The sequence below is a fragment of the Rattus norvegicus genome, chromosome 10 (genome assembly GCF_021556685.1).
Source record: "Rattus norvegicus strain SHRSP/BbbUtx chromosome 10, alternate assembly SHRSP_T2T, whole genome shotgun sequence".
In the NCBI taxonomy this organism is placed as follows: domain Eukaryota; kingdom Metazoa; phylum Chordata; class Mammalia; order Rodentia; family Muridae; genus Rattus; species Rattus norvegicus.
The window spans coordinates 110,491,191-110,517,462 of NC_141543.1; the positions used below are offsets into that span (position 1 = coordinate 110,491,191).

Genomic DNA, 26,272 nt, shown 5'->3' on the forward strand with positions numbered 1-26,272 from the left:
AGGCACACAGGTACACAGGCATACAGGCACACAGGCACACAGGTACACAGGCACACAGGTATACAGGCACACAGGCACACAGGTACAGGCACACAGGCACACAGGCACATGGGTACACAGGTATAGGCATACAGGCATACAGGCATACAGGCATACAGGCACACAGGTACAGGCACACAGGCACATGGGTACACAGGTATAGGCATACAGGCACAGGCACACAGGTACACAGACACACAGGAACACAGGCACACAGGCACACAGGCACACAGGCACACAGGCACACAGGCACACAGGCACACAGGCACATGGGTACACAGTTATAGGCACACAGGCACAAAGATACAGGCACACAGGTACACAGGCACACAGGTACACAGGTACAGGCACACAGGCACACAGGCACACAGGCACACAGGCACACAGGCACACAGGCATAAGCATACAGGCACAAAGACACACAGGCATACAGGCACACAGGCATACAGGCACAGGCACACAGGTACACAGACACACAGGCACACAGGCACACAGGCACACAGGCACACAGGCACAGGCACACAGGTACACAGGTACACAGGCACACAGGCACATGGGTACATAGTTATAGGCACACAGGCACAAAGATACAGGCACATAGGTACACAGGCACACAGGTACACAGGTACAGGCACACAGGCATACAGGCACACAGGCATACAGGTACACAGGCACACAGGCATAAGCATACAGGCACAAAGACACACAGGCATAAGCATACAGGCACACAGGCACACAGGCACACAGGCACACAGCCACACAGCCACACAGGTACACAGGTACAGGCTCATAGGCAAACAGGTCACACAGGCACACACACAAGCACCAAAGTCCAAGAGTAGAGATGTCAGCAGTTAGATTATGGTTATTGTCAACATTTTGCTCTTATATGACATTGTTCTTCTGTCTGTGCCTCACTGAAGAGTCAGGCTGAAAACTATGCCTGGTAGTGCACATCTCTAACCCTTAAACACAGCCTCTAACCACATTTGTAACCACATTTGTAAACCTACCTATAATCCCGCCTATAACCCCATTTATAATCCCACCTGGAATCCCTCCTGTAACGTCCTGGAGTCTCACCTATAACCCCATTATAATTTCACCTGTAACCCCATTTATAATCCCACCTGGAATCCCACCTGTTACCCCACCTGGAATCCCATCTGTAACCCCACTTATAATCCCATCTGGAATCCCACCTGTTACCCCACCTATAACCCCTATAACCCCACCTGTAATTTTGCCTCTGACCCCACCCATAAACCCAGCATTTAGGAAGTGAGGACAAGATTAGAATTTAAGACAAGCCTTGGTTAAGTAGAAAGTTTGATGCCAGCCTGGGCTACATGAGATCCTGTATCAAAAATTTGAAATAAATAAATCAGACTGCATTCTATCAGTAGTAGAAAATACTACTAATAAAGGATATATATGTATATATAATATATAGAAATATATGTTATATCTAGAGCTCTCCAAGACATCCAGAAACCTTAGATTCCACCCCTACACCATGACTTGGAGTGACCCCCACCCCTACACCATGACTTGGAGTGACCCCACCCCTACACCATGACTTGGGGTGACCCTACCCCTACACCATGACTTGGAGTGACCCCCACCCCTACACCATGACTTGGAGTGACCCCCACCCCTACACCATGACTTGGAGTGACCCCACCCCTATACCATGACTTGGAGTGACCCCCACCCCTACACCATGACTTGGAGTGACCCCACCCCTACACCATGACTTGGAGTGACCCCACCCCTACACCATGACTTGGAGTGACCCCCACCCCTACACCATGACTTGGAGTGACCCCCACCCCTACACCATAACTTGGAGTGACCCTACCCCTACACAATGACTTGGAGTGACCCCACCCCTACACCATGACTTGGAGTGGCTCTACCCGACCCCATGACTTGGAGTGACCCCACCCCATAACTGAGAATGGACTATGTGCTCTAGCTGTCAGTTTCTTGCCTACTCCTTCCCTGGCATTAGACAGCCAAGTGTTGTTTCATCTACCCTTGGTGCCTCTCTGACCACTGTGGTTGGCACCCCAAGAAATGAGTTAGGGTTTGTGGGGCCTCATGCCGAGCCTCATCCTCCTTAGCTCTGACCGGCAGCCACTGGTTCAGCACCGCACACTATGGGTGCTGGAGGCCAGTGTCTGGGCCCCAAGGCTCATTCCACAGGGCTGGTGGGTCCTTCTAGAAGCTCGGAGAAGCTGTTCCTCCCTGCTGGCCACAATCCTTGAGCAGCCTTAGTCAAAGGCCGTCTCCCTTTTCCTCTATTTATCTCCATGTCCCCATGTCCCCTTTGATAAGGACACATCCCACCGACAGCTTCTTTGACTTTCATCACAGGCCTCCAAATAAGTTCACATTCAAGGCCACGGGGGTCAGGGCTCCAAGTGATCACCACCCTCTACCATCCCAGTGTTCTCCGGCTCCAGTGCCCCGAAGTGCCAGCTCTTCATGTGCTTCTCAGGAAACCACAGACAGGACCTGAGCCCCTAACGTCCCCGCACACTGTCTCCCATTTTCTCCCTTCTCCCTGCCTCCTCTTCCTCCTTCCGGACTCTAACCAGTCCACCCAAACCTCTGTTCATCCAGGTCACGGTGGGAGAGAAGGGGAGCAGAGGGACGGTAGAAGAGTGGAGGAGAGGGAAGGTAGAAGAGCGAGGCAGGAGGAGGGGAACACAGGGACTAGGGATCAAGGCACATGGTTCTTGGAGGAATGAAGGGTCAGGGCTATGGGAATCCAAGGGAGAAGCGTGGGCTTGGGAGGGCTTTCTGGTCACTTCAATTTGTCTTGCCTTGGCCTCTCCCCCAAAGCCATACCTATTTGTGCTCCTCAGAACAAGGACCTACAAGACAGACACACCCAGGCTGGTCACTTAAGATGTAAAGCAAAGAGCGTTTAAAAGCAGGGCCAGGGTAAAATGTCTGAGCTGCATCCTCGGGGACAGCAGAGCTTGGGAGGACTGCTGTTTTGCCCAAGAGGCAAACGAATACCTGTGCCAAACTCACTCTTCACACATGCAAAAAATAAGCTTCCAGAATCAGTCATTGTCAAATCTGTGGCTGCCCTCCCAGGCCCTCAGCTGGAAAAATCTCACAGCTGTACCTGTCAGACAGCTACAGTTCAGGGTTGTCTACCTCACAGGACCTCCCAGCTAGGGTGGGACAAGGGACCATTCCTCTATGTAAGAGGGCTGGAGGTCAAGGATCCTGGTGAAGGTCACTCATGAGGAGGTGCACTGCAGGCAGAGCAGGTATGGGGCTGTCCACCTGTCTCACCAGATGCTCTATGCCTGGTCCTTGGAGTCCACTGATCCTTTCTAACTAGAAGAGACATAAAACACCGGGAATATTGGCACAGCCCTGGGAGAAAACGTCTCTCTGTAGACCAGCTCTATCAGCGAAAAGAATATCAGGGATATGGCCCCCAAATCTCAGGGTCATCTTTAAAACGCCTCTGGGGGCTCAAGATTGCAAGTGACTTGCTAGATCCAGCTAGGCATTACCCTTCTATTCTGCAACACAAACACTCAGTGGGCCTCCTTGCCTATGGACGACCCCAACCTTTTCCCACACAGAGACATATATATCCCTTCTGATACCTGGATGGCATCCCTCAAGTGTCTGCCATGCTGCTCGGGCCTGCGAGAACAGGAAGCTGTCTTTCTTGCTCCAGTAGCAAGACATCCAGGAAAGGCCCCCTGTGAATGAAGATCTGGGAAACACCCATAGACCCTGAGGGCTGGATGTCCAGGGATGCATATCCCCCAGAAGCTCAATTATATCTAGGAACCAGGGCTCTGGAAGTCATTGCTGGGGTGAGCCCATGTGCTTGGGGGCTTCCTCTGGCTTGCCGTAATCAATCTGTCATTGCGGTACTCTCGAGGACATAAATGCACTACTTCCGGGACAGTCCCACACAGACAGACAGAAGAGCGGTCTGTAGATACTCTTCTCTAGTCTACACAGAACTCACCCAAAGGGCAGAAAACACCATAGCAGCAAAGACCATTGCTGTGAGATCATGTGGAGGAAAGCAGGTATCTGTCCTGCACCTCTATACCTGCCCCCGTCTTCCTGTTTCCCACTGAGAAATACCTAGAGAGAAGCACCCACGGCCATGGCACATCTAGAATGTTCTCACAGGTAGGAGCCTTAGATGGAATCAAACAGCCATTCTGCCTGCTCTCACTCCCTCCTACCCTCGACACTTCCTGGCTGTCACCTACTCTTGCCCACCCCACCTCATTACACTCCTGGTCCCATGCTTCTTCACCTGCTTACCCTGAGAGTCCCACCCACAGCCGGCTTCTCAGGAGCCACTGCCTGCTAAGTGGGACAACCAGAGATGTGGGGACCAGTGACAAACACTAGGCCTTGGGGTGGGTCCTAGACAACCCACGTGGAGAGTCACCGTGACTCTCAGGTAACAGGAGACGGGCAGTGCTCAGCCGAGAGGCACAAGGTTCTGAGTCAGGGACGTTGAGAAAGACGTCAGGTGTTGGCAGTATACCTTGACAGGCCCCCCACACACAGCTACCCTGCTCCTGGATTAACCAGACTGCATCGCCTGCCCTGCTCCTACCTAAGTGGACGGCCCCTGCCTGCCCTGCTACTGAAGCTTGCTTTCCGCTTCCCCTCTGTTCTTTTGTTCACACCAGGTCTCCATTGTTTCTGAACACCGGCTTCACAAGTGCGTGTTCGCACATGCGTGTCAAGTTTTATTCCGATCCTTAAATGAGGTCTTGGCTGAGAATCTACGATTCCCCGGTGGCCTCAATCTTGCAAAGATTGCTTTTTTTTTTTTTTTTAACGCTGTTAGGCCTTAATTCCAACAGGCTTCTTCTCCATTACCGAACCGGGTCAGTTTGCCCTGACATGGCCAGAAAATCTCCCATCTAGCAAGCGAGGAAACAGGGCCTGGGAGGGAAGGCGCGGGAGCTGGGAAAGCCAAGCTCGGAACCCTCCCTTAATTCGATGAAATTCTGGAATGATCTAATTTCTGGGAGCAAGTGTGGCCTGATTACTGTGGATAACTTCATGATGTGATTCGGTCTCCGGCAATCACTCGCTTCCTTCTCTGTGTCTGGGTTTTCAAGCGACGGGATGGGGAGCCTGGTACACAGACTCTCCCACCGCACCTGGCTCGAGCTCAGATCCCGGACGTGAACAGAAGGTCATCTGCCCTGGCCTGGTGCCTGTCCCCCCATGGCAGGTCCGGTCTTGAGGGCCAGGAAAGGAAATTGAGAGAGGACAGCAGTAGCAAGCTCCAGGTCATAACCCAGCTCCCTGCAGAACCCCAGGGCTCCGAGGCAAAGCACCTCAGAATCCATCCACCAACCTTCCTCCTTAGTCAGCGGCTTTGAGGTTCGTGGGACAGAGAGGAAGCATGTGGTAGAGGAAAAGTCTCTGTTCCCATGCCCAGGACCAACGACCCCTCCCACATCCCTGCAACACAAAACAATATACATGCCAGAGAGGTTGGGGGTCATGGCCCTCTGCCCACTGCTTGTCTTTGGAAATAGAAGGGATGGTGGAGGCTAAGCACTGAGACCATGTCAGAACATTGTGAGGAGATTACTTAGCCAGGAAAACCCTGACTCAAAAGCATGAAGACGGGACTTCAAGCCCCCTATCCCCTTGTAAAGTGGCAGGTCTGATGGCATGCGCCTGTAATTCCAGAACCAGAGAGGTAGAGGCCAGAGGATCCCTGGCACTTGATAGCCAGACACTCTAGTCTGACCAGAGAGACTAGGACCAATGCCAGATGTTGTATCAAAAGATATAGATCAAAGACTGACACTCAATGGCCTCCACATGCTTTAACACACATGTGCACACACATGCACAAACACCACCACACGGTTTTAAAACTGTGAATGCATTAAAGACTAAAGGAAGAGACCTAGAGGCAAAAACCGACATTCTAGAAGGTCCTGAGTAGGCTGTGTAGAGAACATGATGTGGGCAGCAAAAACAAGCAAAGACTGGGAGACACGGCACTCTTTCTCAAGAGGCAAATGGGTACTGGAGGGATCAAGAAGGAAACAGCCTGTGGGGCCAACATTTACTGGGTGAGCCAGTAAATGTTAACTAGGTTTCAGTGAGGTGTCAAACAGGCTCTCTCATTTACTGAGTGAGCTAGTAAATGTTAGCTAGGTGTCAACCAGGTGTCAAGCAGGTGTCAACCAAGCCCTCTCCTTTACTGGGTGAGTCAGTAAATGTTAACCAGGTTTCAGCCAGGTGCCAACCAGGTGTCAAACAGGCTCTCCCATTTACTGGGTGAGCTAGCAAATGTTAACCAGGTGTCGACCAGGTGTCAAGCAGGTGTCAAGCAGGTGTCAACCAGGTGTCAAGCAGGTGTTCATCAGGTGTCAACCAGGCCCTCTCCCACAGGCCAACCTAACAAGCATCTATGTTAAGCCTCTGACTTTCTGACTTCCTAAACATCCAAGATGCTACTCAATGCCCCCACCCCCACTCCCACCCTCCCATCCCTCACCCCCCACCCTTATCCCCCACCTCCCCACCCCTTCACCCCCACCCCCCTGCATAGGAGCCTGCTCAAAGGGCACCTAGAGGGCCTCTGTCCAGGTCAATGAGCCTGTGAGACCTGACAGAGCCTTTCAGGAGAGGAGTGTGACAATGGTCTGTGATTTAGATGGTGTCTAGTGTTGGGGCTTAGACTCCGAAGGCCATCCTTTAAACTTTCCAGCAAGGGACACTGCATCCAGGCTCAGGTTCTGATGTCTAGAGGGCAGAGAGACAGGCAGTGCCAGGTCTTCCTGGGAGACATTGCCATCCTCAGCCTGCCCTGACAGCCCTCGGGACCACACCAGCACCTCCAGGGTCCCCACAAGCTGTTCCTTCTGACCGTTGATGCTCTGTGGGTCTCACACACTGCCTGGGGGTTTTGCTCGCTGTTTCCCTGAGGAGGATACCAGGCTCTACTACATCAGCACTGCACTCAATGGTACGTCCCAACCCCCTCCAGAACAACAACTCCCATTGCTCTCTGGAGGGACCAGCATGGAAGATAGAAACAGCTCCCCCCCCCCAAAAAAAAATAAAACCAAATACACAAAGACAACCCATGCAGCAACTGAGAGGTAAATTCATCTAGGCCATAAGGATCAAAGCCCGAAACACATGGGCTACCAGAGCAGACACATCCCTCAGGCCTGGAGATCATTTCCTCCCCTCACCTAGGCTCTGAGTGTACCCAAGTCATAACTGATTCACTTGGGATTGACCACATGCAGAGCAATAAATGGCCGGAATACAAGGTGAACGCAGGACTACACACGATGATCCAAGATCTCAATGTTAATGCACGGAGACCATAAAGTCTTCCCTTTCCCAGCCATCCTTCCGAAGTTACCTATAGGCCAACCTCCTGCTATGCATTGAACCCCACCCTGTGGTGAGTATAATCAAGCAGGCGGGGACCATTGTTGAAGACAGTGTGCCAACCAGACAGGGAAGGCATGGGCTGGTCCCTCCGTGCACGTGAAAACCTCCCAGAAACCTCGGAGGGAGTGCAAGGCTGCAGACCCTGGCCTGTGGGGCAGCAGCATGTCAAATCCTGCAAAAGTATAATGGTGAAGGCCGGCCTGGCAACGGAGACATCAGCAGTACACGCGCAGGCTAAATATAAATAGCATTGATTTGTCTGCCATCTTGAATTAGTCATTCAACTCCTGTACTCCATCAGCATCAATAATCATGAGCGACTCCCAGAAGAAAGGATAGTGTGCACCTAGAAATTCTGGGTAGCTTCCAGAACATTCTCAGCACTGTCTTGAGCAATCCAGAACCCTCTGGAGCAATTCGGAACCTTCCAGATCAACCCAGAACCCTCCGAGCTCTACCGTCTCCCTCTGCTCCTCCCTCCAATCCCAGGAAGGAAAGTCAGCTCACAGACAGACCCAAGAGGCCCTCCTGTTTGTAAGTGCTCCGCTGCTTGGCAGCTGACCCTGGCTCCGGGATGATTTACTAACCCTCTCCCAAGTTCTTGTGCAGGAATGACAGTAAGAAGCTTACATGGCAGGCTGCTCCTGCAGGCTACCTACCACCTTGCCGCATCTGGCTTCATGGGTAGACTTGGATAGACTTGAGAACCAATTCCTCTCCAGATCAGAAATCCAAGGAGCTTCCCTGTAGGTGCCATGTCCCTATGATGGCTCCTTCTCTAGGCTCCATGCTTCTTATCAGACGGTTGTAGAATGATGTAGCACCAGGCAGGGATCTGGAGTTCTCTCTCTCTCTCTCTCTCTCTCTCTCTCTCTCTCTCTCTCTCTCTCTCAAACACACACACACACACACACACACACACACACACACACACACACACACACACACCAGTAGATCCCCACAAGCCAGTGAAGTGGGAAGACCAGGGACAAGATATGCCTCTTGCCAGAGAGCCAGGTAGGACAGAGTTCAAAGGTCACAAATGGCCCCACGCGGCCTTCAGAATCCCACAGAATTACGGACTATGGACCTTTGAGGGGTTCTGAAGATCCGCCATGGTTCCTGCCTGCCGCTTGCTAACAAGCTAAAGAGACAGGTGCACAGACACCCACCCAATCTGTCACCTCCCATTTTCCCCCACCAGTGCTGAATTCAGTTCCCAGAAAAGAGTGCTGAGGACAGTTACCCATAAGGAAGGCCCTGTGTGTCCTTCCTGCAGATGTCCTACATGGCTTTTGCCCATGCATACAGCCACAAGTCGCTGTCACAAGCGCCTCCCTGTAACAAGAGTGTCCTGGGAGAGGCACATGAGTCAGCTTGAGCCTCAGTCTCCTACCTGCCAGACACAGCACCTTTACAACCCAACCGTTTTACAGAAAACGCTGCCTGGTGTCAGATTTGGGTGTATAGATGTATAGATTTGCCAAAATGGTGAACGGGACAGTGCGTTCGCCACCAGACTTGCTGCTGAGGTGTCGGGGAAGCAAGGCCAACCCAAGTGGTGACCTTGGACTTGGAGAAGGCTTGCAGTGCCTGGCCCAGCTCAAGGGTCAGAAACAAGAGTCGCACCCCAAGCCCCTCTGCCATCCCCCATGTTATTGTGTGGACTCCAAGGTCAGCATCAGCCCATGTTGAGGGAATGAGACGCCACAGTGATGGTGTAGAGTGGGAAGACGAGAAGGTGCTTTGCACAGGAGACCAGGCTACAGCCTTCATTTGTCACCTAAGTCCCCCTACCTGGAATGTGCCCCCTGGCTCCATCTGGTGTACCCACTATCACATCACCCTGTTAAGTGTCCCACATCGGCTGGAAAGAAAATTAGCCTCATCCTGTGGTCAACAGGAAACATGCTAACCCACTACCAACAAGAAACTACGGAGTCCCCAGTCCAAAAGTGGCCAGCCACCTAGCCCTACGGGGAGCGGGCAGCCTGACCCCATGACACATGGCACACGGGTGAATACTGCCTGTAGCTGGCCTTTTCTCCATGTGGCTGGCCGCCTAGGTATTGTGTGTGACATTTGAGAGTCTATAGGAATAGGCTCACACAGTATGAATGCCCCGGGCTCCCCACTGAACTTCAGCAGACAGGGTCCTAATAAGATCTCATGCAGGAAGAAGCCAGTCCAAAGCGGTCCTGGTTGGCTTCCTGTTCTGCCCCAGAGAGGCCTCGTCAGAGAGCACCGCCTCAGCACGGCTGCATGGCGACCTGCTGGAGCGAGCCGACAGGTGCAGGGTGAGCCGACAGGGCGCCTCAGGTAGACTTCCCCAGCAGGTCCAACCATGCACAGGCAAGCAGAGCCCTGGGTTACAAAGCCAACAGAGACAGCCTCTCGCAGGCACGTTGCCCGCCCTCTTGTTAAAGGCCTTAACTTAGTTCTCCTGGCTATAATTATTTTAGCGTGGGAGACCAGTTCTGTTTCCAGAATCTCACACTCCGAGGTCCTGGAAAATCCCCATTCGGGTTCCTTCCCTCCATGCAAGAGCTGAGCAGGAACAGATGAAGGGGGCCTGGATGAAGGACTTAACTCCTACCCGATGGTTTTCCCTCGGAAAGAGAGAGACCTGACCACTGCACAGGCCTGGGAAGTAACCATGGTAACCATGGGGCGTTTCAAGCAGTAAGTTTGTGAGTTTGGGGTTATCCAGTGCTAGGTGGCTAGGTGCCCGCCTTCCTTAAGATAACAGAGCCCCCCCCCAAAAAATAGCACGTTTGGGAGCACCGAGGGGACTGTATCTAAGGAGCCCACCTCTACCAGCTCCTTGCAACGTGTTCAGCAGTGTTTTACCCTGAGCCCAGACACACACCAAAATAAAAACAAACAAAACAAAACAATGACAGACTCCTGGGTTGGGGATGTTGGTAGAGCGTCCGCCCAGCGTGCATGAAACCTTAGGTTCAATACTTAGCAACACATCAGCCAGGCTTGGTGGCACATGCTTGTAAGGTTAGGACCTCGAAGGCAGAGGTAGGAGGATCAGACGTCCGAGGTCACCCTCAGCTACGACTCCAGTTGGAGAGTTGCCTGGTATATCAAAACTGTCAAAATAAATAAATCAAATAAATAAATCAACACACAGACATACATACGTCCTACGTACATATATAGATATTAAGAGATTCAAGAGGTCACTAGAAGGGTTCCAGTGGGCTCGGTGAGGTCAGTATGAGCCACGGCCGCAGGACCACCCTCGTTTGAGCAGGGGACAACAATAAGAAGGACACCCTCCTGCCTGTGGCTGGCTACACCTCCCAAGCACACGCACATACACGCAAGCATGCACACTGCCCTCCGTCACCAAGAGAGATGGCCGTAGCAGGCAGCATTGAAGTGTGACCTCCTCGGGGGCTGAAGTATCCATGACTCAACAATGGCAGGGCCCAGCCCACCCCGTCTGTGCCCTGCACGCTGAGTTTATTACACACTGACTCTGGGGGACAGAACGGCCTGTGTCATGGCTGCTTCGGCGGCCAAGGCTGGGGCTGTGAAAAGCGGAAGGATTTTTCTTTCTTTCTTTCTTTTTTTTTTTTTCAGGGAAGAAAAATCCTACACGGCCCTTTCAGCCTTTCGGTGCACATAATTGTAGTATCCAAGTTAATGAAAGGCCTGGCCTGCTGGCTGGCTGAATAGCCACTAATGCCACAGCCCGGGCCTCACAGGGAGCGGCTCCATCTCCGTGTGGAAATCAGACCACAGTGGGGTGGTGGCGGGAGGGGCGGTGGAGGAGGAGGGAAACACACGGAATAAAGAGCGCTTCCAGGAACGACAAGTCTCCCACGCGGGATCATATTGGCAATTAGCCGGTGGGAGGCCCGCGGAGCACTGGCATCTCCTCACCACAAAGACAAAGTTTCCTTGAGGAACCTGCCAGCATCTTCAAGGTACTGAAATAACACGGAGAACAAATGAAGAAGAATGACTGTGGGGTTCGGTGGCTGCTTAGAAGTCTGGCGGCTGGCGGGCTCGAGGACGGCCAGACACGCAGACAGGTCGAGAGGATCCAAGAGGTGAACTTGCACACCGGAACACAGGATAGGACATATGCGCACGCCGTGAGGGCAGGAACACACAAGTGATGGTTAACATGCATGTGTGCTATGCCCCCCAACAAGCAGGATGCATGTCTCGAATCTGGACACACGTGTATGTGCCTTTGCACGCCTAGCCATGCATGTACGCCCTGGAGTTGTGGCTTTCATGTTGGCCGGATGTCGAGATGGTGCTGGGATTCTCTCCTAAGTCTGCCAGTGTGAACCACGTTAGTAAGAAGACACAGGACCTCTAGGACCCGGCTCTGGTAGAGTTCTGAGTAGGTCAGCTTCCCTCACAGTCTCTTCTGGAATCTTCCACCCCGTGCCAAGGAGGCTCCTGCTTAAAGGCCCTGAGATGCAGTCTGGCAGGAGGTGACGGATTTATTCCAACCCTCCTACCTCTTAACAACCTCTCTCTCCTCCAAGCCTACTTTAACCGACCATCAGGCAGGTCTGGGCGGAGCCATAAATCTTTCCTCCTAGCTGCTTGACCTCCAATGGCTGCCCCTCACCAGATCCCACCTGAAGAGCTGGCTTGGAAGCACAGAGAAGAAAATGGGGGACGAGGCACCAGAGGTCACAGACGGGGGAGTCACAGACAGGGAGGGGACTCTGCCGCCATGATTCAACATGCTACAGAGTAACACTGCAGCTAGAGTCTGTCAGGACCTCTGTCTGCTTTCAGGGTGCTGGCTGGATATGGCTGGTGCAGTGCCCTTCGAACACTCCAGGAAAGAACACGGGACCTCAGAGCATCCCAGAGTTCCCTCGGCTAGCTGCAAAGCTTGTCTAGAAGGGGAAACGTTGGCAAAGGGGTTTTCCCTGCACTCCTCCTGGTGCGGTGGGGCCTGACGTGATCCAAAGACCTTTCCAGTGTGTCTGGAGATCTGGGCACCGGGAAACTCAGCCACAGAGTCTGAAGCGCCCCTCTTTCCCCTCCAACAGCCCAGATATCTTCTGTAACTCCAACATCTGTTGATGTGTCTCAAAGTGCTGAGCTCTGGGTGATGACGCAGACTCCTTTCCCGACATCATCTTCTAGCACTGGTTTAGTTTATGGGAAGCCGTCCTTGGGGCCTGCGGTTTTCCAAAGTAGGTCTCGTGTGTCTTCTTGGTGGGGTGTGAGGGAAACATACCAAGGAACGGGGAGAGATTTGTTCCCTGGAAGACAGGCAGGTGGACGGCTTCTGAGAGTGAAAATCAATCTGTGAAGGAGGGGCACCTTCAACATACAAGACCCGGTCCTACCGCTTCGTCGTCCTGTCTGTTTTGGGGAGATCTCTATTTCAAAGCAGAAGACCATCCTGAGGACCCTGTGACATCATAGCTGCTGAAGTACGGACGGGGCGGGAAAACCGATGCCAGCCATCACACGGATGGAACTAGGCCTTCATTTTCTAATTCAAGGCAAACTAGCCTGGAGTTCCTGCTAGGGGTGGTATGCAGCCGGTCAAAAGAACGCAGAGTCCATGTTTGTGCTCCTCTATTTTGTTTTTTAAATTAATTGTGTACCCGTGCAATCCAAGAGACAACTTCGGGCGTCCCCCTTGGCAACGCTGCCCATCACCTTCGAAACAGGGTCTCTCGTTGCCCCGGGGTTCACTAATTAGTCTAGGAATGACCAGTCACGAAGCTTGAGGGTCCTCCTGTCTCACCCCTCCCCCCACCTCTGGGATTACAACCACCTGCCACGGTGTCCAGCCCCTTACATGCATGTCTAGAGTGTGACCTTGGGCCCCGATGCTTGCACAGCAAGTGCCTTACCAGCCGAGCCACCTCTCCAGCCTCTGTCTGTCTTTCCTAAGTGGCCTAGGATGAGGTGTGGAGCGAGAAAGAGAAATAGACGCGCTGGCAGACAGCCCTCTGACGGTCGTCATCTCAGACCTTATAACCAGAGCCTTAGAGATCAGGGAAAGGACAGTGCCCCCCCACCATCAAACGCATCGCCACCGTCCGCCTTGCGTCCCTGTCTTCCGGGCACCACTGAAGGAATGCAGATGTCTCGGTATCAAGCGAGCTGCCTCGTGGGCTGTCAAGGAGTGTTGATTGCAATACTGTGCCGCTGACAACCATAATTCTCACCTTAAGTTCCTCTGGCACTTCTCCTTCCTGCTAAGATTCCAAAGTACTTGACTAATGTACCCTCCGACAGCACCGCCTCGAGGCCCCATTACTGGCCCTCAGAGGGAATGCAGGAGGAAGCCTGCCATCCCGCGCCCACCCGCAGTGCGCCAACAGCCCGTGCGGGCAATCCCTGAGGGCCTGCTTCCCCTCGCCGCCGGTCCCTGCATTAGGCCCCCAACCTGAGCTTAATGGTATCTCCTCGGTGAGGGAGAGTCAATATCTTAGAGAGGTGGGCAGGCTCTCTCTTTATTTCTAATGGATCTCTCAGAGCTACGCTTTGCTTTTTCGTGTGCTGCGTGTCCCGAGACCCTGAAAACGTCTCCATGCTGTGGGTGGGGTGAAGTGCATTCACTCAGCTTGGGAGGAAATGTCTTAGCAGCAACGTACAGGCTCGGGGGTCCAGGATGGTGGGTACGGTGGCCATGATAGATCTTCCTCCCAGCTCGTCACGACCGGTACCCCATCTCCATACAACAGCCAAAGCTCCTACTGCCTCCCCAACTCCAGGTATGGTTTTCCTGATTCCCACCAGGAGAGGAGGCATGAGGCCTCTCTAGAGGACATAGCAGGGGACAGGCAGGAGCCTACCCTCTTGGGCACCGTGTCCAGAGTGACCCCTCACACACAGGTCTTCAGACAGGACCTCACATCTCTTGCCCAGACACAGGGCGCTCCTGAGTGCGAGCGTCCTGGAGATGCTCGCACCCTTAAGTCACCAGAACAAGGCAGGGTCATCTGGCATCCCCACCTCAGCTACACTGTGACGCTGAGCCTCCCGTGAGGTCACCTGTGAGGTCACCCGGAGCTGCTTTTAAACAGCATCGCCTCGTAGTCAGGAAATAACTCTGAAGCTGCTCCTTTGTCCCTCATGTGACCTGACACATGCCTGCTCCTCTTCTGCCTCCTGCACAGAGGTAGGTGGTGAAGCCAGTCTACATCAATGTCCCTGCAGCAGGCCAAGTCTCAGCTGGGCACCTGTGGTCTCGGAGATTACCGTGAATGATGATGTGGGTAATCTTATGTCCCCTTCCGTAACAGGCTGGATGACTGCACAGGCCACAGCACCGCCATCCCCCCACGGGCTCTAAGGTCTTGTAAAATGTAGTTCACGTCCAACGTTGCTTATTCCAGGGACTGTGTTCTGTTTTGGTGTCCCTCTAACTGTCCCAGGTGACCGTCGTTTTCCCTTTTTCCGTTTTCACATATATGTGGTGCATGTGCGTGTGTGCATGCATGTGTGTGCTTGTGTGTGGAGGGGCACATATGTGGGTTGGGGTGCAAGTAACATGTAGGTTTGATTTCTAGAACATTCCTCCACCTGATTCAATGAGTCAGCGTCTCTCAATCAAACCCAGAGCTCACCCAACATGGCTGGTCTCCACAGTCAGTTTGTTCTGAGGATCGCCTACCTCTGCCTTTCAAGGCTGGAATTACAGCAGGCTACCACATACACCCCGGAACCTCACATGCATTCTGAGGGTCTGAACCCTGCCCCTCACACTTGCACAGTGAGTAGTTTAACCACTAAGTCATCTCCCCAGCCCAACAGGCGATTCTTTGAGCTGCCTCACCGTCGGGTCTCAAGGGAAGGACCGTTAGGTAACAGATCGCTACTGAAGCTAACAGAATAAGCGGCCAGAACAAGCCTTCGGGAAGGTGAGCAGTGGCAGCATGTGAGTTGGGACAGCAGTGGAGCCCATTAGGGGCCTCAGGGGGGGGGTTCTCATACGCACTGAGACAAAAGCACCATCTTCAGTTTCCTATCTCACCCTAGTTCTCACAATTCAGGGTCTGCAAGGTGTGGGGCAACCTCCTGTGAACTAAGAGGTCGCCCCGAGCAGTTGGAGGTGTGGTTCCCTGGCAGAGGACTTGTCTGGCATATGTTAGGCCCTAGCTCCAGCCCCAGCATGGCAAATAATAATAATAATAATAATAATAATAATAATAATAATAATAATTTTAAGTCATCCTGATGCTTCTCTGATGAGAACAGAGTGCACAAGCCCCTCTCTCTGCTGCAACTGTCAACAACCAAACAGGGTGAAAGACAGGAGTCGCCTCAATCCAAACTCTGGGGTGGCGCCTAATTCCAGGGTGGGGGGATAGAAATTTCACCAGGCAGTGGTGGTGCACACTTTTAATCCCAGCACTCTGGAGGAAGAGGTAGGTAGATCTGTGAGTTCAAGGCCAGCCTGGTCTACAGCGTGAGTTCCAGCACAGCTAGGACTACACACACATACACACACACACACACACACACACACACACACACACACACACGTCTTGAAAAAAAATTTCCCCCTCCCCCTCTTTAATACAGCCAGCAAATCACATATCTGAACTCGGTAAGAATTTTAAACTATTAAAGTTAAGTGAGAAGTTGTCTATTTTTATTATCTTTCATTATACATATTGTGGGGGGAATGTGTGCACGTGTCTATGGGTGCCCATGAAGCCCAGAGGTGTCTGGTATCCCTGGACGTGGAAGTATAGGCAGGTTTAGGCTGTCTGATGTGAGGTCTGGGAACTGAACCCAGGCCATCTGAGAGAGCAGTATTCATTCCTAACTGCCGAGCTATTTCTCCAGCCCGAAGAAATCATTTCTAAGTGTAAATCTTGCTTCAAACTGAATCCGTCTTTCAGACAAATTACAGCTTTGTGTATATGGAGGCTTCATCTATATTATATAAGATATATTATCTATATAACACACACACACATATATATATATAATATATATATATATTATATATATACTGCCCTTTCGAGGCCAGAAGAGGGCATTGGATCTCCTGGGACTGAAATAACAGACAGCATGAGCCACCATGTAGGCTCCTGGGAGTCGAACTCCGGTCCTCCAGGAAATTAGCCAGAGCCCTTTATTCCTGAGTCATCTTTCCATCCCCCTGGATCCACATAAAGCTCGTGTCTTTGGGCCTCAGTGGATCTCATACAGAGCCACACCTGAAGAGCAGCCAGCTCGTCTGTCCTCATTCGAAAACGCTTCTCGTTCAAGGCCTGGCATGTGAACTGCTGCTTTCCCCGTCCCTAAGACATTCACCCTGGAGACAGTGGGGGCCACCACCCCTGCTGCCGTCATCTTTAAGTTGAGGCTGGTGACAGGGACAGGGGAACACCAGTGAGCTGAGCCACAGCCCTTGGTGTCTGAAATGCTCACAGTCAGAAATCTGAACGGCTCTCGGGTCTGCGTGCAACTGTCTCGGTCTCACGTGCCCAGCAGCGAAGAATCTAGCGTGAGGTCACATTTGGGTTTGTTTGTTTGTTTGTTTGGGTGAAGGGAGATTTTAAAGCAAGACCAGGAGCCCACCTCTAGTACAAAAGGTCACTTTGGTAACCTCGTCTCCCCATATCCAGCTGCATCAAGGGGAACCACAGAGAGATGGAAATATCGTCTTTCTTTACCTGCAAACAGGACTGGTTTCTTACAAAACGTATGTGGTGGGTTTCAATGAATTGTCCCCCATCTGACGACCCTGTCCCCAGTTGGTGGCACTGTGTGGGAAAGTTTAGGAGGTGTGCCCTTGTTGGAAAAAGCATGGCACCGAGGGTAGGTTTCGAGAATCTAATGACTCCTCTCTGGTTCCCACTTACAGCCCACGCTTCCTGCTCCAACCTCCGTGCCTTTACTCCACTTCCCAGACTCAGTAACTCCAAATAAAGTCATCTTTCTACAAGTTGCCTTGGTCATGGCGCTTATCACAACAAGACAAACCTAACTAAAGGGGGTTGCAGCCGAGATGGCCCTACTGGCATGTGAGGTGGTGGGACTGCACGCTCTGAGGAATGCGGAGCGAGGAGAGCGGCTCTGCACCTTGCTCCTGTCCCTGAGACCCCAGCGAAAGGTCTCAGTCTGTACAATGAGCAAAGCTGTAACTGGGCAAAGCAGCACTAGAAATGTGCACGGGGTCCTTCTGCTGGGAAAGCAGCGTCCTGGCCTTAGGTAGTGGGATCTTGAAGGAGAACTGTGGCTAGGAGTCTTCTGCCTCAGGGCCTAACAGGAAACTGGAGACCCCCCTCAGTGGGTGGGTGTGACCAGAGATAGCAGGAGCCTCTCTCTCAGTCAGGGGAGGTGGGAGCTGGCTGTGTACTGTGCAGGAGTGGAGACTGGAGAGAAGGGAAGGGTTGTTGTTCTTGTTGTTTTTGCTTTTATTTTTCCATTTTTACTTGTAAGGAGGATTCTGGAGTCCACATCTCCCTTCCTTGAGAACGTGTGTGGCTGACGGGGAAATAGCCCGGCTCATCCTTGTTTTCTGTCATCCTCTCTTGTTTAGCGTCTGTGCCACAGCCACCCTGCCAAATAATCAAAAGAGACGGCCAATGGAGGCAAGAGGGTACCGAGAGCTTGCCCCTCAGACCTAGACCTGACATACAGCCAGGGCCGCCAAGAGGCACAAGCGCCTAGGCCCCTCCCACAGAGCCTAGGCCCCTCCTACAGAGCCTAGGCCCCGCCCACAGAGCCTAGGCCCCTCCCACAGAGCTCTGTTTGGCTTCTGAGAAGCACAAAGATGAGTCTGGAGACTCCATGAACTCAGATACCTCAGGGAGGCACCCGTTAAGACCCTGGCTCTCTTAACGCCAGCTGTCAACTTGACACGAACCTGGAGTCACCTAGAAAGAGGGAACCTCAGCTGAAAACTGCCCAGATGGGCTTACGCTGTGGGGGTGTCTGCAGGACTTTTCCTTAATTGCTAATTGACACAGGAGTGCCGGGCCCACTGTTGGGGATGCAACTCAAGCAGGTGGTTCTGGGCTGTACAAGAAAGGGAGCTGAGCAAGTCAGAGGAAGTAAGCAGCATCCCTCCATGGTCTCTTCTGCGTTCCTGCCTCCAACATCCCTCCATGGTAGATGCAATGAATGTAAGACATAATAAACCTCTTCTTCAGGCCTCCTTTGGTCCGGAGTTTCATCCCCACAACAGAGAGATGGACTGGGAAAAACCACAAAAGCAAAAGGGAAGCCATATCCTTTCCCAAACCACGGGGCTTCCTCATGCTGGCCATCCTGCACAGAGGACCCTTCTCAGTGGCTCCTGAGTTGGGGGCAGCTAATCCAGTCCCCCTCTCTCTCCATGTTGCAGCCTCTGTGCAGATGCAATGTGTGTGTGTGTGTGTGTGTGTGTGTGTGCACTTGAGCCTGCCCCGGGCTGCCAGAGGAAACATTCTCACATGCAGTGACAGATCGTAATACTCTTCATTATCTAAAGTCACCTTCTGAGGCATGTTTTGGTGTCAAGTGAGTGTTGGGGAAGCTGTGATAACACAGTAATTTACTAAGAGCATTGCTCTGAAGAGTGTGATTATCGGGTGGTGCATCGGATGGGTCCCCAGGCACCCCTGTCAGAACACTGGTCCCCTAGCATAGAGCAGGCCCCACTATGCACCTAGAAATCACCTCCCTTCCACCACTGTCAGCTACTCAAGGGTAGCACGGCAGGAAACCCCAAAAGCATCCACCCGGCCCAGAAAGCACAGGGTGCTCTGAGAAAGAGATGAAGCAGAACATAAAAATTAAACAAGAGACCCTGCTGCCTGGAATGGCAGCTGACTTCAGAAAGGCGGCAGAAAACAAGATGTTTAGGCTGCCCTGAATGTTTCATGAACCTGTGAAAATGCTGGGCTGCTTCAGGAGAGGATAGGGGGAGGCAAACAGCTAATCCAAAAGATGTTGATACAAATGGGAGGTGTCTGCGAAGCCGAAGCCGGGGGCCCACGCAGGCAGGAAGGCCTGCTGCAGGCGAGGATGAGGGGAGAGGCGGGCTCCCCAGCAGAGACAGCTCTGTGGAAGGGGGAAACTTTCGAGATGGTTTCTCCCCCTCACTTGTTCAAAAATAAAAAATTCCTCACTGCACGCACGTCAGCTGCGTGCCAGGCCCCATTTGTCTTTATAACGGAGTATCAGGCAGGAGTGAAGGAGATAAATAAACAGAGAGAGAGAGACAACAGACCAAACCTCACAAGCTCAGGGACGGACTGGGGAGGGGGGGCGGGGAGGTGAGCCTCGTGCTGCAGTCACTCAGAAATAACATCTCAATTCTTGACCGGTGGACAGATTCACCTCTCCTCCCTGCCCCAGAATATCCCCCACCATCGCCACCAACGAATCGGCACTTCTAGGTATGACAGATGCTCTACTGGTCCAAGCCTTTCTGTTTGACCCCATGGTCCATCCAAGTCCAAAAGACGTCTGCACTGTGGGGGAGGGGCAGGTAAATCTTGCCCTGAGGAGCAGGGCCTCTAGCTTCTATATAGCAAGGGAGCAGGCAGGTACCAGGATGCCAGCTAGAAGGCCACACAATGGAGCCAGACCCTGTTGAGCCAGCTTAGCTAAGACCAGGTGCTAAGAAATGGCATCTTCTCTGCTTGCCTAGTCCATCCCCATGCATCAAATAGCCCTTCCATCTCTCTTGTCTGGCTGCCACAAGACCACACACTGGGGAATGACGCCCAGGAGACTTCCTTGCTGTAATTACCTCTGCTCTGGCCTGGACCACCCTGACCCTGGTGGCATGAGGAGTCCTCCTGTGCCCTCCAGGCAGGATGAGGACTAAGTCCTAGGTCTCAGTGGCCACAGGACACAGCCAGGCAGAGGTGGAACGCGGCAGCTCGGCCCTAGCCCTGTCCTTGGTGCTGCCGACCTCTGTGCGGCTGCGTGGCGGGTCGGCCTTTGCTCCTGACCAGCGTCTGGTCCCTGCTGAAGGGCAGTAAATTCACCCAGGCCTGCTGCGGCTCTGCCTGAGGTCGTGGAGCCTTTGCAGCGAAGGTGAAGGCACAGCACTGCTAGAGGCCCGATCTATGAGACTTTCCTAGACTCCACGCTCTTCCTATAGACCCAGGACGATCTGGTTGCTTGGGTCCCAGGCCTCCAGGAAGGATGGTACAGAGTAATTGTCCGGGTTCTCTTTCATTGGCGAGAGTGGGAGGGCATGCAGAGCGGTTGAAAACGTTGATCTGTACCAGAAATCCTCGGTGGCTCAGGGCAAACAGCCTGTACGACCTGGCCAAACCTCCCCTGGCACTCAGTTGCCTCTGTAGGAGCACCTGATGGGCCTGATGCTCCCCCTTCAGCTCTGCCTCGCCTCCCTAGCCTCCTGTGGGTTCCCCATCTCCCCCTCTCCAGCGCGGAGACAGCCCAGCTCCAAGCCCAGTCGGGAAAGGAGGGGTTAAGCGCTGCTTCCCCGAGTGTGCAGTGCGCTTAGCTCCCACGCAGGGAGGCCTCTGGTCTCCGGGGAGGGCGGAGGTGGCAGCTCAATCCTCCCTCCGGGCCCACGGGAGCTCCCTGCCCGCGGGAGACCGAGGGGCTGGCCCTGAGAAGGCGCCCCCTGACCCACGAGCCCACCCTACAGAGGCCCTGACCGCCTCGCAGCCGCCAGCGCCTGTCTTCCACCAGCAGGCGCCTTCTCTACAACTTTCTCCCTTCCCAGTAGTCGCTCACCTGGAGGGTCTGGTTTTAATTAGTGTAATATCCCCGTTACCAGCGCAGCCTGATTAAGACATCCGCCCTGATCCGCGATGCGCACTTAATGAGCTCGTTTTGCCGTAATGTTTGTACTTTTTTTTTTCATTATTTTTTGCAGACCAGTAAAACCAAAGCTGATTTCTGCTGAAAAACCTCATTACCCGAGACCCTACTCCATTAGCCCCGTACCTACTCTGGGCCCTAGACTCCCCGATGCACGCCCGAGGCGTCCCCAGCTTGGCCAACGTTTGTGACAGAAAATTAACGACTCTGCGTGCACCAGAAGGCACTTCACCTCCAGCCGGAGGAGGAAGGAACTTGCCCAGAAGAAAGGATCTCTCAGTCCCTGTCCTTAGCTTCCACTGTGGGTGCCTCGCACATCGAAAGACTACCGGCGCCTCCGGCGTCCTTTTTAAAAGTGACCATTAAATAATTAGAGTGCGTCTGAAAAGCAGAATCCAAAAGGGGGAGCAAGAATGTGGCTCTGCCTTCTGGACTTTCCTCACCTCGTCCTCCCCCCCATACTAGCCGACGTCAGTGGGCTTCGTGAACAGCCAACCAACCCCCAACCTCATGTGAGACCCAAGACCCTGAGTCTGCTCCAGCTGTCTAGTAGGGTCTCGATGCCCCTTCGTGCTCGCCGCGCCTTAACAGACTGGGTGCGAGACCTGGGTGGCCAGGACACTGAGGGGCTGCATGCCAATGGATAGAGGCGAAGCTTCATCAGGGAGCCCCCAAAGGACCGCCGGCCTGAAGCCACCCCCTGACACCCCTCTCCTGAAGAAGACAGCCGCAAACGAGCCTCGCCGCCCCATGGGGCCACTAGTCAGAAAGTTTGGGCTAGGGTGGTGCAGACCATCTTAGCAAAGCTTTCCCAAACAGGCTGTCCCGGCCCTGTGGCTGTGCCTAAGCGAGCAGTAACCTCCGATCCTTGTTCACGCCTGTGGGAAGACTCGGCCCCGAGCGCCCCCCAGCTCTCGGACTGGAGAGCCCTGCGCGCCACCCGCGCCCGTACCACGCATGCCGGGGCGCTGCGGGCCCTGGTCCTCCCGAGGGAGCCGAGGAGGACCTCAGCCCTCCCACAACTCCTTGGGGGTCATCAGTTCCTCAGTCGGCTCTCCTCCTGGAACCCAGCAGCTCTCCTGAGACTGGGGGTGGCGAGAGCCGCACGCCGCAGCGCATCAGGGTCGCCAGTCCTGCTTCCAGCCCCTCGGGTTGGGGCCGCCTCTCTGATGTGCCCCGCGGGCTGGGATCTCCGCGCGCCACGGCTTCCCCCCAGTCTGGGAGTTCCCAGAGCCGGGCATTGTGCCGCCGCCGCCGCCGCCGCCGCCGCCACGGGCACGCAGCGCGCGGGACTCCCTGGTGTCTCCATGGAGCCTGACCCTGGGCCTTCCCATTCACAAAATCTCCCCTCTGGTTTCCCTGCGGAGCCCTAAGCCCGGAGCCGGGACCCCAGCCCCCGCAGAACTCAGGAACCCCGACCCCGCGCGCGGACCCCTGACCCCCAAGGGCGCCACCCCATCCTCGCGCGACCTCAGGTCTGTCCCTGGCCATGCTCCACAGCCCCGCGTCCTCGCCGGCCCCGCCTCCCACTGCGGGGTCCCGTGCGCCCCTCCCCGGGCCGTGCCCACAGTCCCAGCCGGCCCCTCGTGATGGTGATGACCGAGGTGGAAGCCCAGGGTCTTGCTACTCACGGGTTCAGCGTTCCCCGCGGCAGGTGACGGGGCCCTGGCGGCCATGCCCCGGCTGCATCCCGGCCGCCCAGGCGAGCCGGCGGCAAGGAGCGCGAGAGGCCGGGTTGGAGCGGCGGTGGCGGCCGCAGCGTCTCCGGCGATCACGCGAGCTGCTGGGGCAGGCTCCCGACTGCTCTCGGAGGAGGTTTCCGCTGGTTCCGGAGCAACGGCTCCGTGTCCCCGCTCCGCTTGCCTCGCCGACTCTCTCTCTCTCTCTCTCTCTCTCTCTCTCTCTCTCTCTCTCTCTCTCTCCCCCCCCCCCCCTCGTTCCTCTGGCTGGCTCGGCTGAAGCGAGAAGGCAGCAGGAGCACGCGGCGGCGGTGGCGGTGGTGGCGGCTGCACGGGCGGAGCGCGCAGCTCGGCGAGAAGGGGGGGGGGGGGCTCCGGCGGTCGCGCGGCCAGGGAGGGCGGCGGGGCAGGGAGGGACGCGAGCCAGCTGAATGTGGCCACAGGAGCTCTGGAGTCCCAGCTTCAGCCTCTTAACAACAGGGATGCGTAGGCTGGTGAGACTTGCAGGGCACCCTAGAGCTCAGTGGCAGCTGGGTTCCTCCGAGCTCACCACCACCACCACCACCACCACCACCACCACCACCACCACCACCACCACCACCACCACCGTGGTCTCACCTCCCCTTCCTCCCTCCCTTCTCCTGGGCGATCTCAGTGTAAGTCATCACTAGCGACACTTAGCAGGACCCCTGCACCCTCATTCCGCTGGGACCAGTTTCTCTCTCTCTGCCCAGGGGTCCCTAGAAAGACTTGGTCGCTGAACGGCAGGAATGAATGTCCCCTCCCCCACACCTCTCCAGCTAGTCTGCAGCGCCCGCGCCTAACTGGCCGCTGGGGAAGACCCTTAATAGGCCTGGAGTTCCATGCCTTGCCTTCCTGAGAATCACAGGGCAGGCAGGGAGGCGGGAGGCCTACCCTGGAAGAGGACACAGGGAGCACACATTTGTCCCCACTGATAATCCTGTGGCCTTAAATATTTCCATCCAGGTCAGTTAGGAGAACCTAAAAATCGGAAGCGTTCCAGTCTCCCCCAACCCAGGGAAAGAGAGCCTAGCATGCTCTGAAGGCTGGCATCTCTAGTGTTGGGGAGAGAAAGGGGCTGGGAGGAAGACATCATTGCCTCTGAGCTGTCAAGATGAGACCCAGGTATAACAGTAGGGTCAGCCCCCAGCATTTGGCTCCAGAGTTGAGCAAAAAGCCTACTTGACTCCCAAAGGCTTGGACTGGAGCAGCTACTGTTCTATGTAAAAGACGACCGCCATGCAGTGCCTGGACTTGGGAACCTGTGCTCTCAGAGGACATTTGCAATCTAAAAAAAAAAAAAAAAAAAAAAAAAGCCTGATACAGGTTGCTGAGTGCTGTTTGTAAAACGACCGGCCTGTTTCTTGCACCTAACTACAGCTTTCAGTCTGAGGCACATACCATGGAGCCTGGAGCTCCGTGTATAGGGCAACTAGACAGAGTGGAGAAGAGAGAGAGTAAGAATGGCCTTGAGGTACTCTCTGGCTAGCTGGGCTGCACACTGCCTTACCTACAGAGTGAGGGCAGACAGTGTTCAAGCTGAGTGGCTGTTGCCTTCTCGGGAGCTTTTAATTCTGGTCCTTCAGCCTGTCTGGGCCATTGATCTGTCTTGCCCAGTGGGAATCACGTGCTTTAGAGCAAGTAAGCAGCCTAGCCCTGCAACTGAATATAAACACCTTGTCTCTTGGACATTCATAAGAGTCTCTGAGATGGCCCCAGCCCCAAATTTGAGATGGCACAGCTCTGCTACTACAGACCAACTGTTTCTTTCTATGTGATCTGGTGACCCAAGCTTTCATGTCATGGGGTTGCTGGCTAGGCTCATACACACCCATCACTAACCTGTCTCGTCTCCCTGGGTCAATGGTGTCTCCCTCCTGGTTCTTCTGCCCTGAAAGCCCTTCCCCTGTGGTCCAGTTCCTACTGCCCTTCTAATCCTGCTCTTAGAGCCCTCCCAGAGACCAAAGTCTGGTTCCCCATACTGCACTGAACAAGCCATGAGCTTCAAGTGAAACGGCTCAGGACTGAAACCCTAGTCACGAAGCCACCTCCAGAGGTCATTCCCAGAAAGGTCTGCAGGTGGCACCAAGCCGTCTTCCAGTCTCCAGACAGGTTCCAATCAAACAGCACAGTCAGCCACTCAGAAAGCTTGGTACTAAACTGAATGAAGCAGGCACCTGTAGCCAGGGGCAGCCATGTGGCCTGACCAGTAGGTTATCCCTCAAGAACAGGCCCCGGAGCATATGCCCTGTGGGCCCAGAGGCCATCAAAGGATCTGCCCAGAAAAGAGTGACAGGGCCTATGAATATAACTCTATGCTGAGATTAACAAAGATGTTATTTTTAGTGTGTGTGTGTGTGTGTGTGTGTGTGTGTGTGTGTGTGTGTACACGCCAAGTGAGTGTAGTGACCTCAGAAGCCAGAAGAGGGAGTCAGATTCCCAATGGCTGACGCTATAGGCAGTTAGGAGCCTCCTGACTGGATGGCGGAAACCAAACTCTGGTCCTCTGGAAGAGCAGGAAGTGCTCTCACGGAGCCATCCATGAAGCCCTGTAGAAACTTCATTTTGAAGAATATGAGGATGTAGAAGATACCACTCTAGCCATCGCAAGGTCACAGCTCTCCCTCAGAAAGATACAGCAAGGCACAAAAAGAGATTCTAAGAGAATCGTGATCGTCAATCTGTCAGCATCCACATTCTCATAGGAAACGGGTATCTAGATGTGACCCTAAAATACATTCCTCGTGCTGTGGTGGCCCCCAGCCACAAAATTATTTTCACTGCTACTTCATCATTACAATTTTGCTATTGTTACGAATCATGATGTGAATATGTGACATGCAGGATATCTGGTGTGCCAGCCCTGTGGGATGGGTCTCCACCCACAGATTGAGAACTCCTGCTTTAGGGGGAGTTGAGTCGGGAAGATTCACCCTCAATATGGTTGATCCTATTCTATGGGCTGGGGTCCTCAACTCAGTAAAAAGGAGGAACAGAGCTGAACACCAACAGTCATCTCTCTCTGCTTCCTGACTGAGGTTGCGATATGTATGACCAGCCGGGTATGACCAGCCGCCTCACACTCCTGAGACCATGCCTTCCCCACCATGATGGACCGCACCCTAAGACTGAGAGCCAAAGTGAACCCTTTGGGTTGCTTTATATGTATTCTGTATCAGCACTGAGAAAAAGGTGATCAATACTGCTTCGATCGGTTAGTGATAATGTGTGGTGTTCCCTCACAAATACCGAGAGGCTGGCGGTGTTGCAGAGAGGACAGCCACGTGTTGTGGACCGCTGGAAAGAAACAGGGCTGGACACAGGCC

The 26,272-nt window shown here is 53.9% G+C and overlaps 1 protein-coding gene across 27 annotated transcripts in view; it reads right to left on the bottom strand.

The window, feature by feature from the left end:
- The window catches only part of Rbfox3 (RNA binding fox-1 homolog 3), a 438,563-nt gene extending 415,417 nt beyond the window's left edge, over window positions 1-23,146 (bottom strand). For 25 of the 27 annotated variants that reach the window (XM_087571022.1, XM_087571001.1, XM_087571013.1 and 22 more), the window contains exon 1: window positions 22,878-23,132. The gene's annotated coding sequence lies outside the window, so the exon portion shown is untranslated. 27 annotated transcript variants of the gene reach the window in all.
- Between the last annotated feature and the right edge of the window lie 3,126 nt (window positions 23,147-26,272).